The following is a 21,184-nucleotide window of genomic DNA, read 5'->3' as shown; positions in this document are numbered from 1 at the left end:
TCTTCATGATCTTCAAGTTGTTCTTGGTAAGTCTCCTTGTTTGATCTTTGCATTTGCATGTTTTGTGCCTTTTCTTATTTTTCATATGCATTCTTGAATTCTTAATGTTTAAGCATTAAAGAATTCTAAGTTTGGTGTCTTGCATGTTTTCTTTGCATTAAAAATTTTTCAAAAATATGTTCTTGGTGTTCATCATGATCTTCATAGTGTTCTTGGTGTTCATCTTGACATTCATAGCATTCTTGCATGCATCACATGTTTTGATCTAAAATTCTCATGCATTGCATCATTTTTCTTGTTTTTCTCTCTCATCATAAAAATTCCAAAAATCAAAAAAATATCTTTCCCTTTTTCTCTCTTAAAATTTCGAAAATTAGATTTGACTTTTTCAAAAATTTTTAAAATCTAGTTGTTTTCATAAGTCAAGTCAAATTTTCAATTTAAAAATCTTATCTTTTTCAAAATCTTTTTCAAAAATCAAATCTTTCAGAGATGCATGCTCTCTATTTTCTCTGATATGGTGAAAAAATTTCTGGAAGTCTTCATGGATGACTTCTCAGTATATGGAGACTCATTCAGCTCCTGTCTTGATCACCTGACACTGGTTTTGAAAAGATGCCAAGAGACCAACCTGGTTTTAAACTGGGAAAAATGTCACTTTATGGTGACTGAAGGGATTGTCCTTGGGCATAAAATTTCAAACAAGGGAATAGAGGTGGATCAAGCTAAAATAGAGGTAATTGAAAAATTACCACCACCTGCCAATGTTAAGGCAATCAGAAGCTTTCTGGGGCATGCAGGATTCTATAGAAGGTTTATAAAGGATTTTTCAAAAATTGCAAAACCTCTAAGCAACCTGCTAGCTGCTAACACGCCATTTTGTGTTTGACACAGAGTGCCTGCAAGCGTTTGAAACTCTGAAAGCTAAACTGGTCACAGCACCAGTTATCTCTGCACCAGACTGGACATTACCATTCGAATTAATGTGTGATGCCAGTGATTACGCCATTGGTGCAGTACTGGGGCAGAGGCATGACAAGCTTCTGCATGTCATTTATTATGCTAGCCGTGTTTTGAATGATGCCCAAAAAAATTACACAACCACAGAAAAGAATTGCTTGCAGTGGTTTATGCCATTGACAAGTTTAGATCATACTTAGTAGGATCAAAAGTGATTGTGTACACAGATCATGCTGCTCTTAAATATCTACTCACAAAGCAGGATTCAAAACCCAGACTCATAAGATGGGTGTTGCTTCTGCAAGAGTTTGATATAGAAATAAGAGACAGAAAAGGGACAGAAAACCAAGTGGCCGACCATCTGTCCCGGATAGAACCAGTGGAAGGGGCGTCCTCCCCCTCTATTGAGATCTCTGAAACCTTTTCGGATGAGCATTTGTTCGCCATTCAGGAATTACCATGGTTTGCAGACATTGCAAACTACAAAGCTGCAAGGTTCATTCCCAAGGAGTACATCAGGCAACAAAAGAAAAAATTAATTACTGATGCAAAGTATTACTTGTGGGATGAACCCTATCTCTTTAAGAGATGTGCAGACGGCATAATCCGTAGATGTGTGCCTAAAGAAGAAGCACAAAGGATCTTATGGCATTGCCATGGGTCACAATACGGAGGTCATTTCGGAGGTGAGCGGACAGCCACCAAGGTCCTCCAATGTGGCTTCTACTGGCCTACACTCTACAGAGATTCCCGAGAGTTTGTACGTAACTGTGATAGTTGCCAGAAAGCTGGTAACTTGCCTCACAGTTACGCCATGCCTCAACAAGGAATCTTGGAGATTGAGTTGTTTGATGTATGGGGTATTGATTTCATGGGCCCTTTTTCACCATCATACTCAAACACTTATATTCTGGTGGCAGTTGACTATGTATCAAAATGGATAGAGGCCATTGCCACACCCACCAATGATACTAAAATAGTACTAAAGTTCCTCCAGAAACATATATTCAGCAGATTTGGTGTCCCTAGGGTACTAATCAGTGATGGGGGCACTCACTTCTGCAACAAACAGCTTTACTCTGCCATGGTCCGGTATGGGATTCGCCATAAGGTGGCAACTCCATATCATCCGCAGACAAATGGACAAGCTGAAGTTTCTAACAGAGAACTAAAAAGAATCTTGGAACGGACTGTAAGTACCCGTAGAAAGGATTGGGCACGAAGCTTGGATGATGCTCTGTGGGCTTACAGAACAACATTCAAGACTTCTATAGGGACCTCTCCGTACCAACTTGTGTATGGTAAGGTGATGAGCGGATAATTTATACGCTTTTTGACATTGTTTTTAGTATGTTTTTAGTAGGATCTAGTTACTTTTAGGGATGTTTTCATTAGTTTTTATGTTAAATCCACATTTCTGGACTTTACTATGAGTTTGTGTGTTTTTCTGTGATTTCAGGTATTTTCTGGCTGAAATTGAGGGACTTGAGCAAAAATCAGATTCAGAGGTTTAAGAAGGACTGCTGATGCTGTTGGATTCTGACCTCCCTGCACTCAAAGTGGATTTTCTGGAGCTACAGAACTCGAAATGGCGCGCTTCCAATTGCGTTGGAAAGTAGACATCCAGGGATTTCCATCAATGTATAATAGTCTATACTTTGCCCAAGTTTAGACGACGCAAACTGGCGTTCAACGCCAGTTCTCTGCCCAATTCTAGCGTCCAGCGCCAGAAACAAGTTGCAAAGTGGAGTTCAACGCCCAAAATGGCACAAAAGCTGGCGTTCAACTCCAAAAAGAGTCTCTGCACGTGTAACCTTCAAGCTCAGCCCAAGCACACACCAAGTGGGCCCCAGAAGTGGATTTATGCATCAATTACTTACTTCTGGAAACCCTAGTAGCTAGTTTATTATAAATAGAACTTGTTATCATTGTATTCACAGTCTTGGTTACTCCGGTTCCCCTCTGGGGCCGAGACCAATGAACTCCATTATCACTTATGTATTTTCAACGGTAGAGTTTCTACACTCCATAGATTAAGGTGTGGAGCTCTGCTGTTCCTCAAAGATTAATGCAAAGTACTACTGTTTTCTATTCAATTCATCTTATTTTGCTTCTAAGATATTCATTTGCACTTCAACCTGAATGTGATGAACGTGACAATCATCATCATTCCCTATGAACGCGTGCCTGACAACCACTTCCGTTCTACATTAGATTGAATGAGTATCTCTTAGATCTCTTAATCAGAATCTTCGTGGTATAAGCTAGATTGATGGCGGCATTCATGAGGGTCCGGAAAGTCTAAACCTTGTCCGTGGTATTCCGAGTAGGACTCTGGGATTGAATGACTGTGACGAACTCCAAACTTGCGAGTGCTGGGCATAGTGACAGACGCAAAAGGATAGTAAATCCTATTCCAGTATGATCGAGAACCTCCAAGATGATTAGCCATGCAGTGACAGCGCATCAGACCATTTTCACAGAGAGGAATAGGATGCAACCAACGACAAGGGTGATGCCTCCAGACGATTTGCCGTGCTGTGACAGAGCATTTGGATCATTTTCCCGAGAGAGATCGAAAGTAGCCATTGGCACCGGTGACATCCTTACATAAAGCCAGCCATAGAAAGGAGTAAGATTGATTGGATGAAGACAGCAGGAAAGCAGAGGTTCAGAGGAACGAATGCATCTTCATACGCTTATCTGAAATTCTCACCAATGAGTTACATAAGTATTTCTATCCTTATTTTATTAATTAACTTCGAAAATCCCATTACTATTTTATATCCGCCTGACTGAGATTTACAAGGTGACCATAGCTTGCTTCATACCAACAATCTCCGTGGGATTCGACCCTTACTCACGTAAGGTATTACTTGGACGACCCAGTGCACTTGCTGGTTAGTTATACGAAGTTGTGAACCATGGTATTGGCATCGCGTTTTTGGTGCCATTGGCAGGGAAAGAAAGAGCAATGAATTTTACATAATCAAAGTGTAATCACAATTTTTGCGCACCAAGTTTTTGGCGCTGTTGCCGGGGATTGTTCGAGTTTGGACAACTGACGGTTCATCTTGTTGCTCAGATTAGGTAATTTTCTTTTTGTTTTCTTTTCAAAAAATTTTCAAAACTCTTTCAAAATTTTCTCATTTGTTTTCGAAAAAAAAAAATAAAATAAAAAAAATACAAAAAATTAGAAAATCATAAAAATCAAAAATATTTTGTGTTTCTTGTTTGAGTCTTGAGTCATGTTATAAGTTTGGTGTCAATTGCATGTGCATCTTGCATTTTTCGAAAATTTTCATGCATTCATAGTGTTCTTCATGATCTTCAAGTTGTTCTTGGTAAGTCTCCTTGTTTGATCTTTGCATTTGCATGTTTTGTGCCTTTTCTTGTTTTTCATATGCATTCTTGAATTCTTAGTGTCTAAGCATTAAAGAATTCTAAGTTTGGTGTCTTGCATGTTTTCTTTGCATTAAAAATTTTTCAAAAATATGTTCTTGGTGTTCATCATGATCTTCATAGTGTTCTTGGTGTTCATCTTGACATTCATAGCATTCTTGCATGCATCACATGTTTTGATCTAAAATTCTCATGCATTGCATCATTTTTCTTGTTTTTCTCTCTCATCATAAAAATTCCAAAAATCAAAAAAATATCTTTCCCTTTTTCTCTCTTAAAATTTCGAAAATTAGATTTGACTTTTTCAAAATTTTTTAAAATCTAGTTGTTTTCATGAGTCAAGTCAAATTTTCAATTTAAAAATCTTATCTTTTTCAAAATCTTTTTCAAAAATCAAATCTTTTTCAATTTTCTTAGTTATTTTCGAAAATTCTAAAAAACATTTTTCAAAAATATTTTTCTTATTTTTATATCAAATTTTCGAAAATAACATCACCAATTAATGTTTTGATTCAAAAGTTTCAAGTTTGTTACTTACTTGTTAAGAAAGATTCAAACTTTAAGTTCTAGAATCATATCTTATGATTTCTTGTGAATCAAGTCATTAATTGTGATTTTAAAAATCAAATCTTTTTCAAAACTAATTTCAATCATATCTTTTAAAAAATATCTTCCTATCTTATTTTTTTCAAAAATTTGATTTCAAAATATCTTCTCTAACTTCTTATCTCCTTATCTTTTCAAAATTGATTTTCAAAATTTGTTTCAACTAACTAACTAACTTTTTGTTTGTTTCTTATCTTTTTCAAAACCACCTAACTAACTCTCTCTCTCTATTTTTCGAAAATATCTCCCCCTTTTTCAAAAAATTTCTTTTTAATTAACTAATTATTTTAATTTTTTGATTTTCATTTTCGAAAATTTCTAACCTTTTTCAAAATTACTTTTCGAAAATTACTAACTCTTTTTCAAAAACTATTTTCGAAAATCCTCTCCCTCTCTCATCCTATTCTATTTATTTATTCATCGACTAACACTTCTCTTCATCTCACATCACTGCTCCTATCCTTACCTTTGTGTTTGGATTCTTCATTTTTCTTCACCCCCATTCCTTTTCTTCTTCTACTAACAATAAGGAACCTCTTTACTGTGACATAGAGGATTCCTCTTCTTTTCTTTTTCTCTTCTCTTTCTTATGAGCAGGGACAGAAAAAGGCATTCTTGTTGAAGCTGATCCAGAACCTGAAAGGACTCTGAAGAGAAAACTAAGAGAAGCTAAATTACAACAATCCAGAGACAACCTTATTGAAAATTTCGAACAAGTAAAGGAGATGGCAGCCGAACCCAACAACAATAATGCAAGGAGAATGCTTGGTGACTTTACTGCACCTAATTCCAATTTACATGGAAGAAGCATCTCCATTCCTACCATTGGAGCAAACAATTTTGAGCTGAAACCTCAGCTAGTTTCTCTGATGCAGCAGAACTGCAAGTTTCATGGACTTTCATCTGAAGATCCTTTTCAGTTCTTAACTGAATTTTTGCAGATCTGTGATACTGTTAAGACTAATGGAGTAGATCCTGAAGTCTACAGGCTCATGCTTTTCCCTTTTGTTGTAAGAGACAGAGCTAGAGTGTGGTTGGACTCTCAATCCAGAGATAGCCTGAACTCTTGGGATAAGCTGGTCACGGCTTTCTTAGCCAAGTTCTTTCCTCCTCAAAAGCTGAGCAAGCTTAGAGTGGATGTTCAGACCTTCAGACAGAAAGAAGGTGAATCCCTCTATGAAGCTTGGGAAAGATACAAGCAGCTGACCAAAAAGTGTCCTTCTGACATGCTTTCAGAATGGACCATCCTGGATATATTCTATGATGGTTTATCTGAGCTATCAAAGATGTCATTGGATACTTCTGCAGGTGGATCTATTCACCTAAAGAAAACGCCTGCAGAAGCTCAAGAACTCATTGACATGGTTGCTAATAACCAGTTCATTTACACTTCTGAGAGGAATCCTATGAGTAATGGGACGCCTATGAAGAAGGGAGTTCTTGAAGTTGATACTTTGAATGCCATATTGTCTCAGAACAAAATATTGACTCAGCAAGTCAATATGATTTCTCAGAGTCTGAATGGAATGCAAGCTGCATCCAACAGTACTCAAGAGGCTTCTTATGCAGAAGAAGCTTATGATCCTAAAAATCCTGCAATAGCAGAGGTGAATTACTTAGGTGAACCTTATGGAAACACCTATAACCCATCATGGAGAAATCATCCAAATCTCTCATGGAAGGATCAAAGGCCTCAACAAGGCTTTAATAATGGTGGAAGAAACAGGTTTAGTAATAGCAAGCCTTTTCCATCATCTACTCAGCAACAGACAGAGAATTCTGAGCAGAATCCATCTAGCTTAGCAAACTTAGTCTCTGATCTATCCAAGGCCACTGTAAGTTTCATGAATGAAACAAGGTCTTCCATTAGAAATTTGGAAGCACAAGTGGGCCAGCTGAGTAAAAGAATCACTGAAATCCCTCCTAGTACTCTCCCAAGCAATACAGAAGAGAATCCAAAAGGAGAGTGCAAGGCCATTGACATAACCAAAATGGTGGAACCCAAAGAAGGAGAGGAAGACGTGAATCCCACGGAGGGAGACCTCCTGGGACATCCAGTGATCAATAAGGAGCTTCCCTCTGAGGAACCAAAGGAATCTGAGGCTCAACTAGAGACCATAGAGATTCCATTAAACCTCCTTATGCCCTTCATGAGCTCTGATGAGTATTCCTCTTCTGAAGAGAATGAGGATGTTACTGAAGAGCAAACTGCCAAGTTTCTTGGTGCAATCATGAAGCTGAATGCCAAATTATTTAGTATTGAAACTTGGAAAGATGAACGTCCCTTGTTCACCAATGAACTAAGTGATCTGGATCAACTGACATTGCCTCAGAAGAGACAGGATCCTGGAAAGTTCATAATACCTTGTACCATAGGCACCATAATCTTTAAGGCTCTGTGTGACCTTGGTTCAGGAATAAACCTCATGCCCCTCTCTGTAATAGAGAAACTGGGAATCTATGGGGTGCAAGCTGCTAGAATCTCATTAGAGATGGCAGATAATTCAAGAAAACAGGCTTATGGACAAGTAGAGGACGTGTTAGTAAAGGTTGAAGGCCTTTACATCCCTGCTGATTTCATAGTCCTGGATACTGAAAAGGAAGAGGATGAATCCATCATCCTAGGAAGACCTTTACTAGCCACAGCAAGAGCTGTGATTGATGTGGACAGAGGAGAATTGATCCTTCAATTAAATAAGGACAACCTTGTGTTTACAACTCAAGGATCTCTCTTTGCATCCATGGAGAGGAAGCAGAAAAAGCTTCTCTCAAAGCAGAGTCAACCAAAGCCCCCACAGTCAGACTCTAAGTTTGGTGTTGGGAGGCCACAACCAAACTCCAAGTTTGGTGTTGAAACTCCCATATCCAAACTCTAAGTTTGGTGTTGGGGGAGTCTCAACAATGCTCTGAACATCTGTGAGGCTCCATGAGAGCCCACTGTCAAGCTATTGACATTAAAGAAGCGCTTGTTGGGAGACAACCTAATTTCTATTTATCTAACTATATTTTTCTTAGTTATATGTCTTTATAGGTTCATGATCATGAGGAGTCACAAAATAAATATAAAAATTGAAAACGGAATCAAAAACAACAGAAGAAAAATCACACCCTGGAGGAAGCATCTGCTTGGCGTTCAACGCCATAACAGAGCATGGTTCTGGCGCTGAACGCCCAAAATGGGCAGTATCTGGGCGCTGAACGCCCAAAATGGGCAGCAGTTGGGCGCTGAACGCCAGAATTGCACCCTGGAGAGGAGCTGGCACTGAACGCCCAGAACAAGCATGGTTCTGGCGTTCAACGCCAGAAATGGGCAACAAATGGGCGTTGAACGCCCAAAATGGGCACCAACCTGGCGCTGAACGCCCAGAGTTGTGTGCAAGGGCATTTTACATGCCTAATTTGGTGCAAGGTTGTAAATCCTTGAACACCTCAGGATCTGTGGACCCCACAAGATCATCTCAGGATTTGTGGACCCCACAGGATCACCTCAGGATCTGTGGACCCCACAGAATCTCCACCTACCTCCACTCACTTCTTCTCACCCCTCACCACTCTCTTTCACAAAATCCCATAAACACTCTTCCCCAAAACCCTTCACCAATCACCTCAATCTCTCTTCCCCATCACCTCCTCACCACTCACATCCATCCACTCGTCCCCATAAACCTACCTCATAAACTCCACCTACCTTCAAAATTCAAAATCAATTTCCCACCCAAACCCACCCTAAATGGCCGAAACTCCACCCCCTCCCATCCCTATATATAACCCTCCATTCTTCCTCATTTTCACACAACACAACCCTCTCTTCTCTTCTTGGCCGAAACACAACCACTTCTCCCTCTCCTCTATTTCTTCTTCCTCTTCATCTATTCTTTCTTCTCTTGCTCGAGGGCGAGCAAAATTCTAAGTTTGGTGTGGTAAAAGCATAAGCTTTTTGTTTTTCTATTACCATTGATGGCACCTAAGACCGGAGAATCCTCTAGAAAAGGAAAAGGGAAGACAAAAGCTTCCACCTCCGAGTCATGGGAGATGGAAAGGTTCATCTCCAAAGCCCATCAAGACCACTTCTATGATGTTGTGGCCAAGAAGAAGGTGATCCCCGAGGTCCCTTTCAAACTCAAAAGAAATGAGTATTCGGAGATCCGACATGAAATTCAAAGAAGAGGTTGGGAAGTTCTAACAAATCCCATCCAACAAGTCGGCATCCTAATGGTTCAAGAGTTCTATGCCAATGCATGGATCACCAAGAACCATGATCAAAGTAAGAACCCGGATCCAAAGAACTATGTTACAATGGTTCGGGGGAAATACTTAGATTTTAGTCCGGAAAATGTGAGGTTGGCGTTCAACTTGCCAAACATGGAAGAGAACGCACGCCCCTATACAAGGAGAGTCAACTTTGATCAAAGGTTGGACCAAGTCCTTATGGACATATGTGTAGAAGGAGCTCAATGGAAAATTGACTCAAAAGGCAAACCGGTTCAACTAAGAAGACTGGACCTTAAGCCTGTAGCTAGAGGATGGTTGGAGTTCATTCAATGCTCAATCATTCCCACTAGCAACCAGTCTGAAGTTACTATAGACCGGGCCATCATGATCCATAGCATCATGATTGGAGAAGAGGTGGAAGTTCATGAGATTATACCTCAAGAACTCTACAAGGTGGCTGACAAGTCCTCCACTATGGCAAGGTTAGCCTTTCCTCACCTCATTTGCCACCTATGCAATTCGGCTGGGGTTGACATAGAGGGAGATATCCTCATTAAAGAGGACAAGCCCATCACTAAGAAAAAGATGGAGCAAGCAAGAGAGCCCATTCATGGAGCTCAAGAGGCGTATGAAGCTCATCACCATGAGATCCCGGAGATGCCTCAAATGCATTTTCTTCCACAAAACTATTGGGAGCAAATCAACACCTCCCTAGGAGAATTAATTTCCAATATGGGACAACTAAGGGTGGAACATCAAGAGCACTCCATCATCCTTCATGAAATAAGAGAAAATAAAAAAGCAATGAGGGAGGAGCAACAAAGACAAGGAAGAGACATAGAAGAGCTCAAGGACATCATTGGTTTCTCAAGAAAGAAACGCCACCATCACTAAGGTGGATTCATTCCTTGTTCTTATTTCTTCTGTTTTTCATTTTTTATGCTATGTGCTTATCTATGTTTGTGTCTTCATTACATGATCATTAGTAGTTAGTAACTATGTCTTAAAGTTATGAATGTCCTATGAATCCATCACCTCTCTTAAATGAAAAATGTTTTAATTCAAAAGAACAAGAAGTACATGAGTTTCGAATTTATCCTTGAACTTAGCTTAATTATATTGATGTGGTGACAATGCTTCTTGTTTTCTGAATGTATGCTTGAACAGTGCATATGTCTTTTGAAGTTGTTGTTTAAGAATGTTAAATATGTTGGCTCTTGAAAGAATGATGACTAGGAGACATGTTATTTGATAATCTGAAAAATCATAAAAATGATTCTTGAAGCAAGAAAAAGCAGCAAAGAACAAAGCTTGCAGAAAAAAAAAATAGAAAGAAAAAGAAAAAGCAAGCAGAAAAAGCCAAAAGCTCTTAAAACCAAGAGGCAAGAGCAAAAAGCCAATAACCCTTAAAACCAAAAGACAAGGGCAAATAAAAAGGATCCCAAGGCTTTGAGCATCAGTAGATAGGAGGGCCTAAAGGAATAAAATCCTGGTCTAAGCGGCTAAACCAAGCTGTCCCTAACCATGTGCTTGTGGCGTGTAGGTGTCAAGTGAAAACTTGAGACTGAGCGGTTAAAGTCAAGGTCCAAAGCAAAAAAAAAAGAGTGTGCTTAAGAACCCTAGACACCTCTAATTGGGGACTTTAGCAAAGCTAAGTCACAATCTGAAAAGGTTCACCCAATTATGTGTCTGTGGCATTTATGTATCCGGTGGTAATACTGGAAAACAAAGTGCTTAGGGCCACGGCCAAGACTCATAAAGAAGCTGTGTTCAAGAATCATCATACTGAACTAGGAGAGTCAATAACACTATCTGAACTCTGAGTTCCTATAGATGCCAATCATTCTGAACCTCCATGGATAAAGTGAGATGCCAAAACTATTCAAGAGGCAAAAAGCTATAAGTCCCGCTCATATGATTGAAGCTATGTTTCATTGATATTTTGGAATTTATAGTATATTCTCTTCTTTTTATCCTATTTGATTTTCAGTTGCTTGGGGACAAGCAACAATTTAAGTTTGGTGTTGTGATGAGCGGATAATTTATACGCTTTTTGACATTGTTTTTAGTATGTTTTTAGTAGGATCTAGTTACTTTTAGGGATGTTTTCATTAGTTTTTATGTTAAATCCACATTTCTGGACTTTACTATGAGTTTGTGTGTTTTTCTATGATTTCAGGTATTTTCTGGCTGAAATTGAGGGACTTGAGCAAAAATCAGATTCAGAGGTTGAATAAGGACTGCTGATGCTGTTGGATTCTAACCTCCCTGCATTCAAAGTGGATTTTCTGGAGCTACAAAACTCGAAATGGCGCGCTTCCAATTGCGTTGGAAAGTAGACATCCAGGGATTTCCATCAATGTATAATAGTCTATACTTTGTCCAAGTTTAGACGATGCAAACTGGCGTTCAACGCCAGCTCTCTGCCCAATTCTGGCGTCCAGCGCCAGAAACAAGTTGCAAAGTGGAGTTCAACGTCCAAAATGGCACAAAAGCTGGCGTTCAACTCCAGAAAGAGCCTCTGCACGTGTAACCTTCAAGCTCAGCCCAAGCACACACCAAGTGGGCCCCGGAAGTGGATTTATGCATCAATTACTTACTTCTGTAAACCCTAGTAGCTAGTTTATTATAAATAGAACTTGTTATCATTGTATTCACAGTCTTGGTTACTCCGGTTCTCCTCTGGGGCCGAGACCAATGAACTCCATTATCACTTATGTATTTTCAACAGTAGAGTTTCTACACTCCATAGATTAAGGTGTGGAGCTCTGCTGTTCCTTAAAGATTAATGCAAAGTACTACTGTTTTCTATTCAATTCATCTTATTTCGCTTCTAAAATATTCATTCGCACTTCAACCTGAATGTGATGAACGTGACAATCATCATCATTCCCTGTGAACGCGTGCCTGACAACCACTTCCGTTCTACATTAGATTGAATGAGTATCTCTTAGATCTCTTAATCAGAATCTTCGTGGTATAAGCTAGATTGATGGCGGCATTCATGAGGGTCCGGAAAGTCTAAACCTTGTCCGTGGTATTCCGAGTAGGACTCTGGGATTGAATGACTGTGACGAACTCCAAACTCGCGAGTGCTGGGCGTAGTGACAGACGCAAAAGGATAGTAAATCCTATTCCAGTATGATTGAGAACCTCCAAGATGATTAGCCATGCAGTGACAGCGCATCGGACCATTTTCACAGAGAGGAATAGGATGCAACCAGCGACAAGGGTGATGCCTCCAGACGATTAGCTGTGCTGTGACAGAGCATTTGGATCATTTTCCCGAGAGAGATCGAAAGTAGCCATTGGCACCGGTGACATCCTTACATAAAGCCAGCCATAGAAAGGAGTAAGATTGATTGGATGAAGACAGCAGGAAAGCATAGGTTCAGAGGAACGAATGCATCTTCATACGCTTATCTGAAATTCTCACCAATGAGTTACATAAGTATTTCTATCCTTATTTTATTAATTAACTTCGAAAACCCCATTACTATTTTATATCCGCCTGACTGAGATTTACAAGGTGACCATAGCTTGCTTCATACCAACAATCTCCGTGGGATTCGACCCTTACTCACGTAAGGTATTACTTGGACGACCCAGTGCACTTGCTGGTTAGTTGTGCGAAGTTGTGAACCATGGTATTGGCATCGCATTTTTGGTGCCATTTCCAGGGAAAGAAAGAGCAATGAATTTTACATAATCAAAGTGTAATCATAATTTCTGCGCACCATAAGGCATGCCACCTGCCCGTGGAACTGGAACATAAAGCCTACTGGGCAACCAGATTCCTAAACTTTGATGCCAAATTAGCTGGAGAAAAAAGATTGCTCCAGCTGAATGAGCTAGAGGAATTCAGATTCACTGCTTTCGAAAATGCCGAGCTTTATAAAGAAAAATAAAAAAGGTGGCATGACAGAAAGCTGTCATCTAGAATCTTTGAACCAGGACAAAAGGTTCTGTTGTTTAACTCTAGGCTCAGGCTATTCCCTGGGAAACTGAAGTCCCGGTGGAAGGGACCATATGTGATTACAAGTGTATCACCATATGGTTATGTGGAGCTTCAAGATATTGATTCTGATAAGAAGTTCATTGTTAATGGACAGAGAATCAAGCACTATCTTGAAGGCAATGTTGAGCAAGAGTGTTCAAGGCTGAGGCTAGATTAAAAACTCAGCAAGGTCCAGCTAAAGACAATAAAGAAGCGCTTGCTGGGAGGCAACTCAGCCATGGGGCATCACTTCCTCTAAGCATTTTGCCCTATTCTTAATTTTATTTGTTTATATAAAGTTCATTGATACTAAGGTAAATAGTCAATTGTATAAGTTTACAGGGTTACAGAAGGATTCTGCACACAAAACAGAGAAAAAAAGAGCTCACTGGCAAGAAAACGCCAGTAAAAGTCTGTTTTGGGCGTTCAACGCCCAAAAGAAGCATCCACTGGGCGTTGAACGCCAGTAAGGATAGCCATCTGGGCGTTAAACGCCAGAAAGAAGCATCTTCTGGGCGTTTAACGCCAGATTTACAGCGTCCTGGGCGTTCAGAAAAACGCCCAGTGACAAAGGAGTTCCTGGCGTTCAACGCCAGAAAGAAGCAACAGCTGGGCGTTGAACGCCCAGGAGAAGCAGCAGTTGGGCGTTGAACGCCCAAAACATGCAGCGTTTGGGCGTTCAAACACCAGGATGGTGGGGAGGAGGTAATTTCATTTTTACTTCATATTTTTCATTTTAATTTTAATTTTCATGTTTCAATTCATGATTTCTTGCATAAACATGTTACAAACCCTGATTTCTAAAATCCCTAATTTCTAAAAACCCTACTTTAAAAATATCAAATGTATCTTAATCCATAAGCACAAATCCTTTTTTTATCCAATTCAACTCTTTTTCAAAATTTTCAAAACAAATCTATCTCTTTTCATTCAAAAATCTTTTCAACTAATCAATATCTTTTTCAAATCTCCATATTATCTTTTTCAAAAATCCAAATTTATCTTTTTCAAATATCTTTCATATCTTTTCAATTTTAAATTATATCTTTTCTTATCATACTTATCTCTTTTTAAATCATATCTTCTATCTTATCTTTCTCCCTATTTTCGAAAAAAAAAAAAACCACCCCCTCCCTTTTAAAAACACATTCAGCCTCCTTCCTCTCATCCACCATTCAACACTAGCTCTCCTTCTATCCCTCTCCTTTCTTTTCTTTTGCTTGAGGACAAGCAATCCTCTAAATTTGGTGTGTTTATCCGTGATCACTAAACCATACCCACTAAGATCATGGCTCCTAAAGGAAAACAACCCACTCCAAGAGGCAAGAAAGAGAGTGTTCCAAAACCACTTTGGAATTAAGGGAGGTTCTTAACCAAAGAACATTCAGACCATTACTACAAAATAATGGGTCTAAGATCTGTGATCCCGGAAGTCAAGTTCGATCTGAAAGAAGATGAATATCCGGAGATCCAAGAGCAGATTCGAAACAGGAACTGGGAAGTCCTAGCTAATCCTGAAACGAAAGTGGGAAGGAATATGGTTCAGGAATTCTACGCTAATCTGTGGCAAACAGACAGGCAGAGAATATCTGGAGCTGCCCTCTATGACTATAAGACTGTGGTCAGAGGAAAGATTGTTCACATCCACCCTGACAAAATCAGGGAGATCTTTAAGCTACCTCAGCTGAAAGATGACTCAGACTCCTTCAATAGGAGAATGATGAGAACAAACAAGGGCCTGGATATGATTCTAGAGGATATATGCATCCCTGGAGCCAGGTGGACCACCAGCACGAGGGGTGCCCCAAATCAACTCAAGAGAGAAGATCTCAAACCAGTCGCCAGAGGATGGCTGGACTTCATTGGACGTTCTATATTGCCCACCAGCAACCATTCTGAAGTCAATATTAGAAGAGCAGTGATGATCCATTGCATTATGTTGGGAAAAGAAGTAGAAGTTCATCAACTGATTCCATCTGAATTCTACATACTTGCCAACAAGAACTCCAAGGATGCCAGGTTGGCTTATCCAAGCCTAATCTCTATGCTCTGCAAAGACGCTGGAGTAAAGATGGGAATAACAGAGTATATCTCAGTGGAGCAACCAATCACTAAAATCACAATGGAAAAACAACAAATGCAGGATGACCCCATCAAGAGGAGGGTGCAAGAATTCCTACCAGAACTCCCTCAATTTGAATACTGGGAGCATCTTGAGGTATCTGTCACTAAGTTGCAAGAAACCATGGACCAAATAAAGGAAGAACAGCAAAATCAAAACAGCATGCTTTGCAAACTGCTCAGAGAACAAGAAGTGCAAGGGTGTGAATTAAGAGAACTAAAGCGTCAGAAACTATCTCTTGAAGGGCCAAGCACTCCACAGACTAAAAAGGCATCCGCTTCCCAAAGTCAAGGTTGTTGAGTTCTGATCTTAACCTTAACCCTGTGATAATTTTTTTTATTTGAATTTTACCTTAGGAGTCATATAGTAGTAATTAGTATCTATATTTTGATTTTATCTCCAATAAAGCTATAATTTATTTTTCTCATCATCATTAAACATGAATAAAATAAAAGATTTTCTTTAGGATAAGGAGGCAATATTTCTCGAGTTTTTAATACAAGAAATTCTGATTAATTACATGTGGTGGCAATGCTTTTTGCCTTCTGAATGAATGCTTGAACAGTGCATATGTCTTTGGAATTTGATGTTCTTGAATGTTAAATATGTTGGCTCTTGAAAGAATGATAAACATGAGACATGTTATTGGTAATCTGAAAAATCATAAAAATGATTCTTGAAGCAAGAAAAAGTAGTGAATACAAAGCTTGCAAAAAAAAAAAAGCAAGCAGAAAAAGCCAATAACCCTTAAAACCAAAAGGCAAGGGTAATAAAAAGGATCCAAGACTTTGAGCATCAGTGGATAGGAGGGCCTAAGGAAATCAAATCCTGGTCTAAGCGGCTAAACCAAGCTGTCCCTAACCATGTGCTTGTGGCGTGAAGGTGTCAAGTGAAAACTTGAGACTGAGCGGTTAAAGTCAAGGTCCAAAGCAAAGAGAAGAGTGTGCTTAAGAACCCTGGACACCTCTAATTGGGGGCTTTAGCAAAGCTGAGTCACAATCTGAAAAGGTTCACCCAATTATGTGTCTGTGGCATTTATGTATCCGGTGGTAATACTGGAAAACAAAGTGCTTAGGGCCACGGCCAAGACTCATAAAAGTAGCTGTGTTCAAGAATCAACATACTGAACTAGGAGAGTCAATAACACTATCTGAATTTTAAGTTCCTATAGATGCCAATCATTCTGAGTTTCAATGGATAAAGTGAGATGCCAAAACTGTTCGGAAGCAAAAAGCTACTAGCCCCGCTCATTTAATTAGAATCTGAGCTTCACTCAAAAACTCTGAGATATTATTGTTTCTTGACTCATTTGTATTATATTTTATTTATCTAGTTGCTTGAGGACAAGCAACAGTTTAAGTTTGGTGTTGTGATGAGCGGATATTTTATACGCTTTTTGGGGTTAATTTCATATAATTTTTAGTATGTTTTAGTTAGTTTTTAGTTTATTTTCATTAGTTTCTAGGAAAAATTCATATTTCTGGACTTTACTATGAGTTTGTGTGTTTTTCTGTAATTTCATGTATTTTCTGGCTGAAATTGAGGGAGCTGAGCAAAAATCTGATTTAGGCTGAAAAAGGACTGCTGATGTTGTTGGATCCTGACCTCTCTTCACTCGGAATGGAATTTCTGGAGCTACAGAAGTCCAATTGACGCGCTTCCAATTGCGTTGGAAAGTAGACATCCAGGGCTTTCCAGCAATATATAATAGTCCATACTTTGCTTAAGGATAGATGACGTAAACTGGCGTTCAATGCCAGTTCCATGTTGCAGTCAGGCGTCCAGCGCCAGAAACACGTTACAAGTTGGAGTTCAACGCCAGAAACAGGTTACAGCCTGGCGTTGAACACCCAAAACAGCCCAGGCACGTAAGAAGCTTTAGTCTCAGCCCCAGCACACACCAAGTGGGCCCCAGAAGTGGATTTCTGCACTATCTATCATAGTTTACTCATTTTCTGTAAACCTAGGTTACTAGTTTAGTATTTAAACAACTTTTAGAGATTTATTTTGTATTTCATGACATTTTAGATCTGAACTTTGTACTCTTTGACAGCATGAGTTTCTAAACTCCATTGTTGGGGGTGAGGAGCTCTGCTGTGTCTCGATGAATTAATGCAAGTATTTCTGTTTTTCATTCAAACATGCGTGTTCCTATCTAAGATATCCATTCGCACTTCAACATGAATGTGATGAACGTGACAATCATCATCATTCCCCCACGAACGTGTGCCTGACAACCACTTCCGTTCCACCGTAGAATGAATGAATATCTCTTGGATCTCTTAATCAGAATCTTCGTGGTATAAGCTAGACTGATGGCAGCATTCAAGAGAATCCAGAAAGTCTAAACCTTGTCTGTGGTATTCCGAGTAGGATTCAGGGATTGAATGACTGTGACGAGTTTCAAACTTGCGAGTGCTGGGCGTAGTGACAGACGCAAAAGGATAGCAAATCCTATTCCAGTACGATTGAGAACCTGCAGATGATTAGCCGTGCGGTGACAGCGCACCTGGACCCTTTTCACTGGAAGGATGGATGGTAGCCATTGACAACGGTGATCCACCAACACACAGCTTGCCATAGGAGGACTTGCGTGCGTGAATCAGAAAACAGAGGAAAGCAGAATTTCAGAAGACAAAGCATCTCCAAAACTCCAACATATTCTCCATCATTGCACAATAAGTATTTATATTTATGCCCTCTCACTTGTTACAATTGAACTTGAAAAACACTGTTGTTGGCATCCTGACTAAGAATAATAAGATAACCATAGCTTGCTTCAAACCAACAATCTCCGTGGAATTCGACCCTTACTCACGTAAGGTATTACTTGGACGACCCAGTGCACTTGCTGGTTAGTTGTGCGAAGTTGTAAGAGAGTAATATGAACATTGACATTACAATTTCGTGCACCAAGAACCATCATCGACCTGCTAGCGGTCATTTGCACGAAATTCTTAACAATGAAATGTATCGCAGACGATAGGTCGGTAGGGACAATCCGAGGAAAATAAAGCAAAATAATGCAAACAAGTGGCCACTTACCAGCAAAGATGAATGCAGAAGGTTGCAGGGAGCAGACAGTGGTGATTGCGGGTGTAAAGAGAAATCCACGAGAGAGGACAGAGAGGATAATCGCAGAAAAAGACAAGGACGCAAATGGTGATGGCAGTTTTGGAAAATGAAGGATGGTAAGCAGTTACAGGAATAAGGAAAGAAGAATATGAAATTGATGATATGAAGTAGGGGTGGTAACTACTACTAAGGAAGATGAAGTGCAGAAAGACATGGGTATAATAGACTTTTTCTTGATCTTTCAAATCACTTAAAGTGCATTTAATGCTTTGGCCATGGTAATCGAAGCGACACCTTCGAGTAACGGTTGGGGGCAACTCCCACACGTGAGGAAAGCGCTGGAGGTGTGAGCCCCAACAACGAGACCGTGTTGGGCCAAGACTGCTTCTCACGAGAACACGGGCTAAGCTAATGCGCCAGTCGCGAGTTTCGCACCTTGACGCATTGGAGGTACTGTTCTGACCCAACCCAACGAGAACCAGAGGTCCACCAAGTGGATCCATGATCTGGTCGTACGACAAGATGTGCATCACGTGACACGATCTCATCAAAGGAGATTTGAATAGCTGGAGGAAGCTTCTATGGAGCCGAGCCTGAGCAGGAGGGCCCACCCGAACGGATGGGAAAAAAGTAGAGGGACTTACCCCTCTTCCCAAGTACGTCACCATACCCTAACCTAGCCGCCTAGTCATATGGACGTTAACTTAAACATCAAAGTGTCTTTACAGGTGACTCCACCCGCTAACCATCTGACGACTTGCTAGAATAGTCGCCCACCTCAAGACTCGCATTCAGGCCCCGGACTTCACTCCTAACGACCCCTTATCAACCGGTTCAACAAGCTCAAAAACAGTTTGTGAACAATCGATTGATGTAAAAAGAAAATATTTTCATTCACTAGCCGATTAATTATTTGATTGGAAAAATCAATTAGTTTTTTGCAAGTTGTAACAGAAAAAGAATTTCCATTATATTCTTTAACCAATCGATTACTTGAATGGAAAAATTGATTGTGTTTTCGCAAATTGCAATTAAATAAAATTATTGGTGGCTGCTGGATGATTTAGTGGTGTGTATATAGTCAAATAGGTGCTTGTTTTGTGAAGGTGGCTAATTAATGCGTACCTGTAGATAAAGAATATTTTTAAAGATTTATGAAATAGATTAAAAGAATTTTTTGTGAAATAATTAAAAAAACATTTGTTTATTTAAAAATGAGTCAAATAGCTATTTTAATCATTTTATAATTAATAACAATTACATTTTATTATTAATTACTATATAATATAATTTTAAAAGATAAATTAAAATTTCATACAAATATGTGATCTACGTAATTTTTTTTATTTATTCTTATTTTTGTAATACTAATAGGTATTATTATAGCCACCGGACTGAGTATTCATACTGAACTGAAGATATTTTGATTTCATTCGAAAATTGAATATGGCATTTTCCTCTTCCCTGTTTTGTACTTTTGCACCTGCCTCTTATTAGAGCAATGGGTTCTTTCATTATTGTGTGAAAGGAAATCTCAGAAATCAAAATAAATTATCTATAGAGTAAAGTATCGCTTTTGTCCTTAACGTTTGGAGTAAGTCTCAAAGTTGTTCCTAATATTTCAATCGTCTTATTTAAGTCTCTAACATTTTAAAATTGACTCAATGTTGTCCTGTCGTTAGCGATCCGTTAACAGAATTGACGGTGGGACAAAACTGAGACGATTTTGAAACATAAGGGACTTAAATAAGACAAAAACGTTGGGGACAAAAATGATACATAAAAATAAATTTTAATTTTATCTTTCAATAATATCAATTTTTTACTATACATAGTATTCAGTTATTTTTTAATCATATCTAAGTAAATTACACTTAATCATATTACTTTTATTTTAAATAAATTAATTTTTTATATAATTTTACTCTTAAAAATTTTTAGTTATCATGAAATGTTTATAAAATGACTAGTATATAAACTTGCAGAAAAAAATAATATATCTACAATAAAATATAAATTATACCTTTTGTCTCTAATGTATCAAAATTCATTAAAATTATAAAAAAATAAATGTATTTAAAATGAAAGTAATGTGATTAAGTGTAATTTATTTAGATGTAATTAAAAAATAATTGAATACTATGTATAGTAAAAAATTAATATTATTAAAAGATAAAATTAAATTAAAATTTATTTTTATGTATCGTTTTTGTCCCTAATGTTTTCGTTCTATTTAAGTCCCTAACGTTTCAAAATTGTCTCAATTTTGTCCCGCTATCAATTCTGTTAACGGATTCCTAACGACAGAATAACATTGAGTCAATTTTGAAACGTTAGGGACTTAAATAGAACGATTAAAACGTTAAGAACAACTTTAGAACTTACTCCAAACATTAGGGACAAAAACGATACTTTACTCGTTATCTGTATATTGGAAAACGATTGATGAGAACGACGATGATAGTAAACTGCACAGAAACTACGCTTAAATAATATTTTAATTTTGGTGAAATATGTGAAATTTTGATTTATGTCTATACTCCTACCTTGCCTAGCTATAAAAGGCAATGAAGTACTTCAGTCCTCCACCTAGGCACTCGTCAAAGTAAACTCTGTATGGTCTATTGGTCTTCATCCTCTCATCAAATGCCTCTAGAAATATTTTTCTGTTCGTTTCTACCGTTAAAAGCGATATTTTTAAAAGATGAAATAAAAATAGAAATAGAAAACTATTTTTTATTTAAAAATATTTATAAAAGTAATTTTTATTAAATACAAAGCAGTTAACCTATTTGAACATTATTATAGAC

The 21,184-nt window shown here is 38.5% G+C and overlaps 1 non-coding gene across 1 annotated transcript; it reads right to left on the bottom strand.

The window, feature by feature from the left end:
- Positions 1-6,092: 6,092 nt before the first annotated feature.
- LOC148574866 (small nucleolar RNA R71) lies at positions 6,093-6,200 on the bottom strand. Its single transcript, XR_015906402.1, has one exon. It is a non-coding gene; the product is annotated as a small nucleolar RNA R71 (small nucleolar RNA).
- Positions 6,201-21,184: the final 14,984 nt, after the last annotated feature.

Source organism: Arachis ipaensis, chromosome B2 (assembly GCF_059453495.1).
Source record: "Arachis ipaensis isolate K30076 ecotype BB chromosome B2, ASM5945349v1, whole genome shotgun sequence".
In the NCBI taxonomy this organism is placed as follows: domain Eukaryota; kingdom Viridiplantae; phylum Streptophyta; class Magnoliopsida; order Fabales; family Fabaceae; genus Arachis; species Arachis ipaensis.
This window is presented reverse-complemented; position numbering and strand designations above follow the sequence as displayed.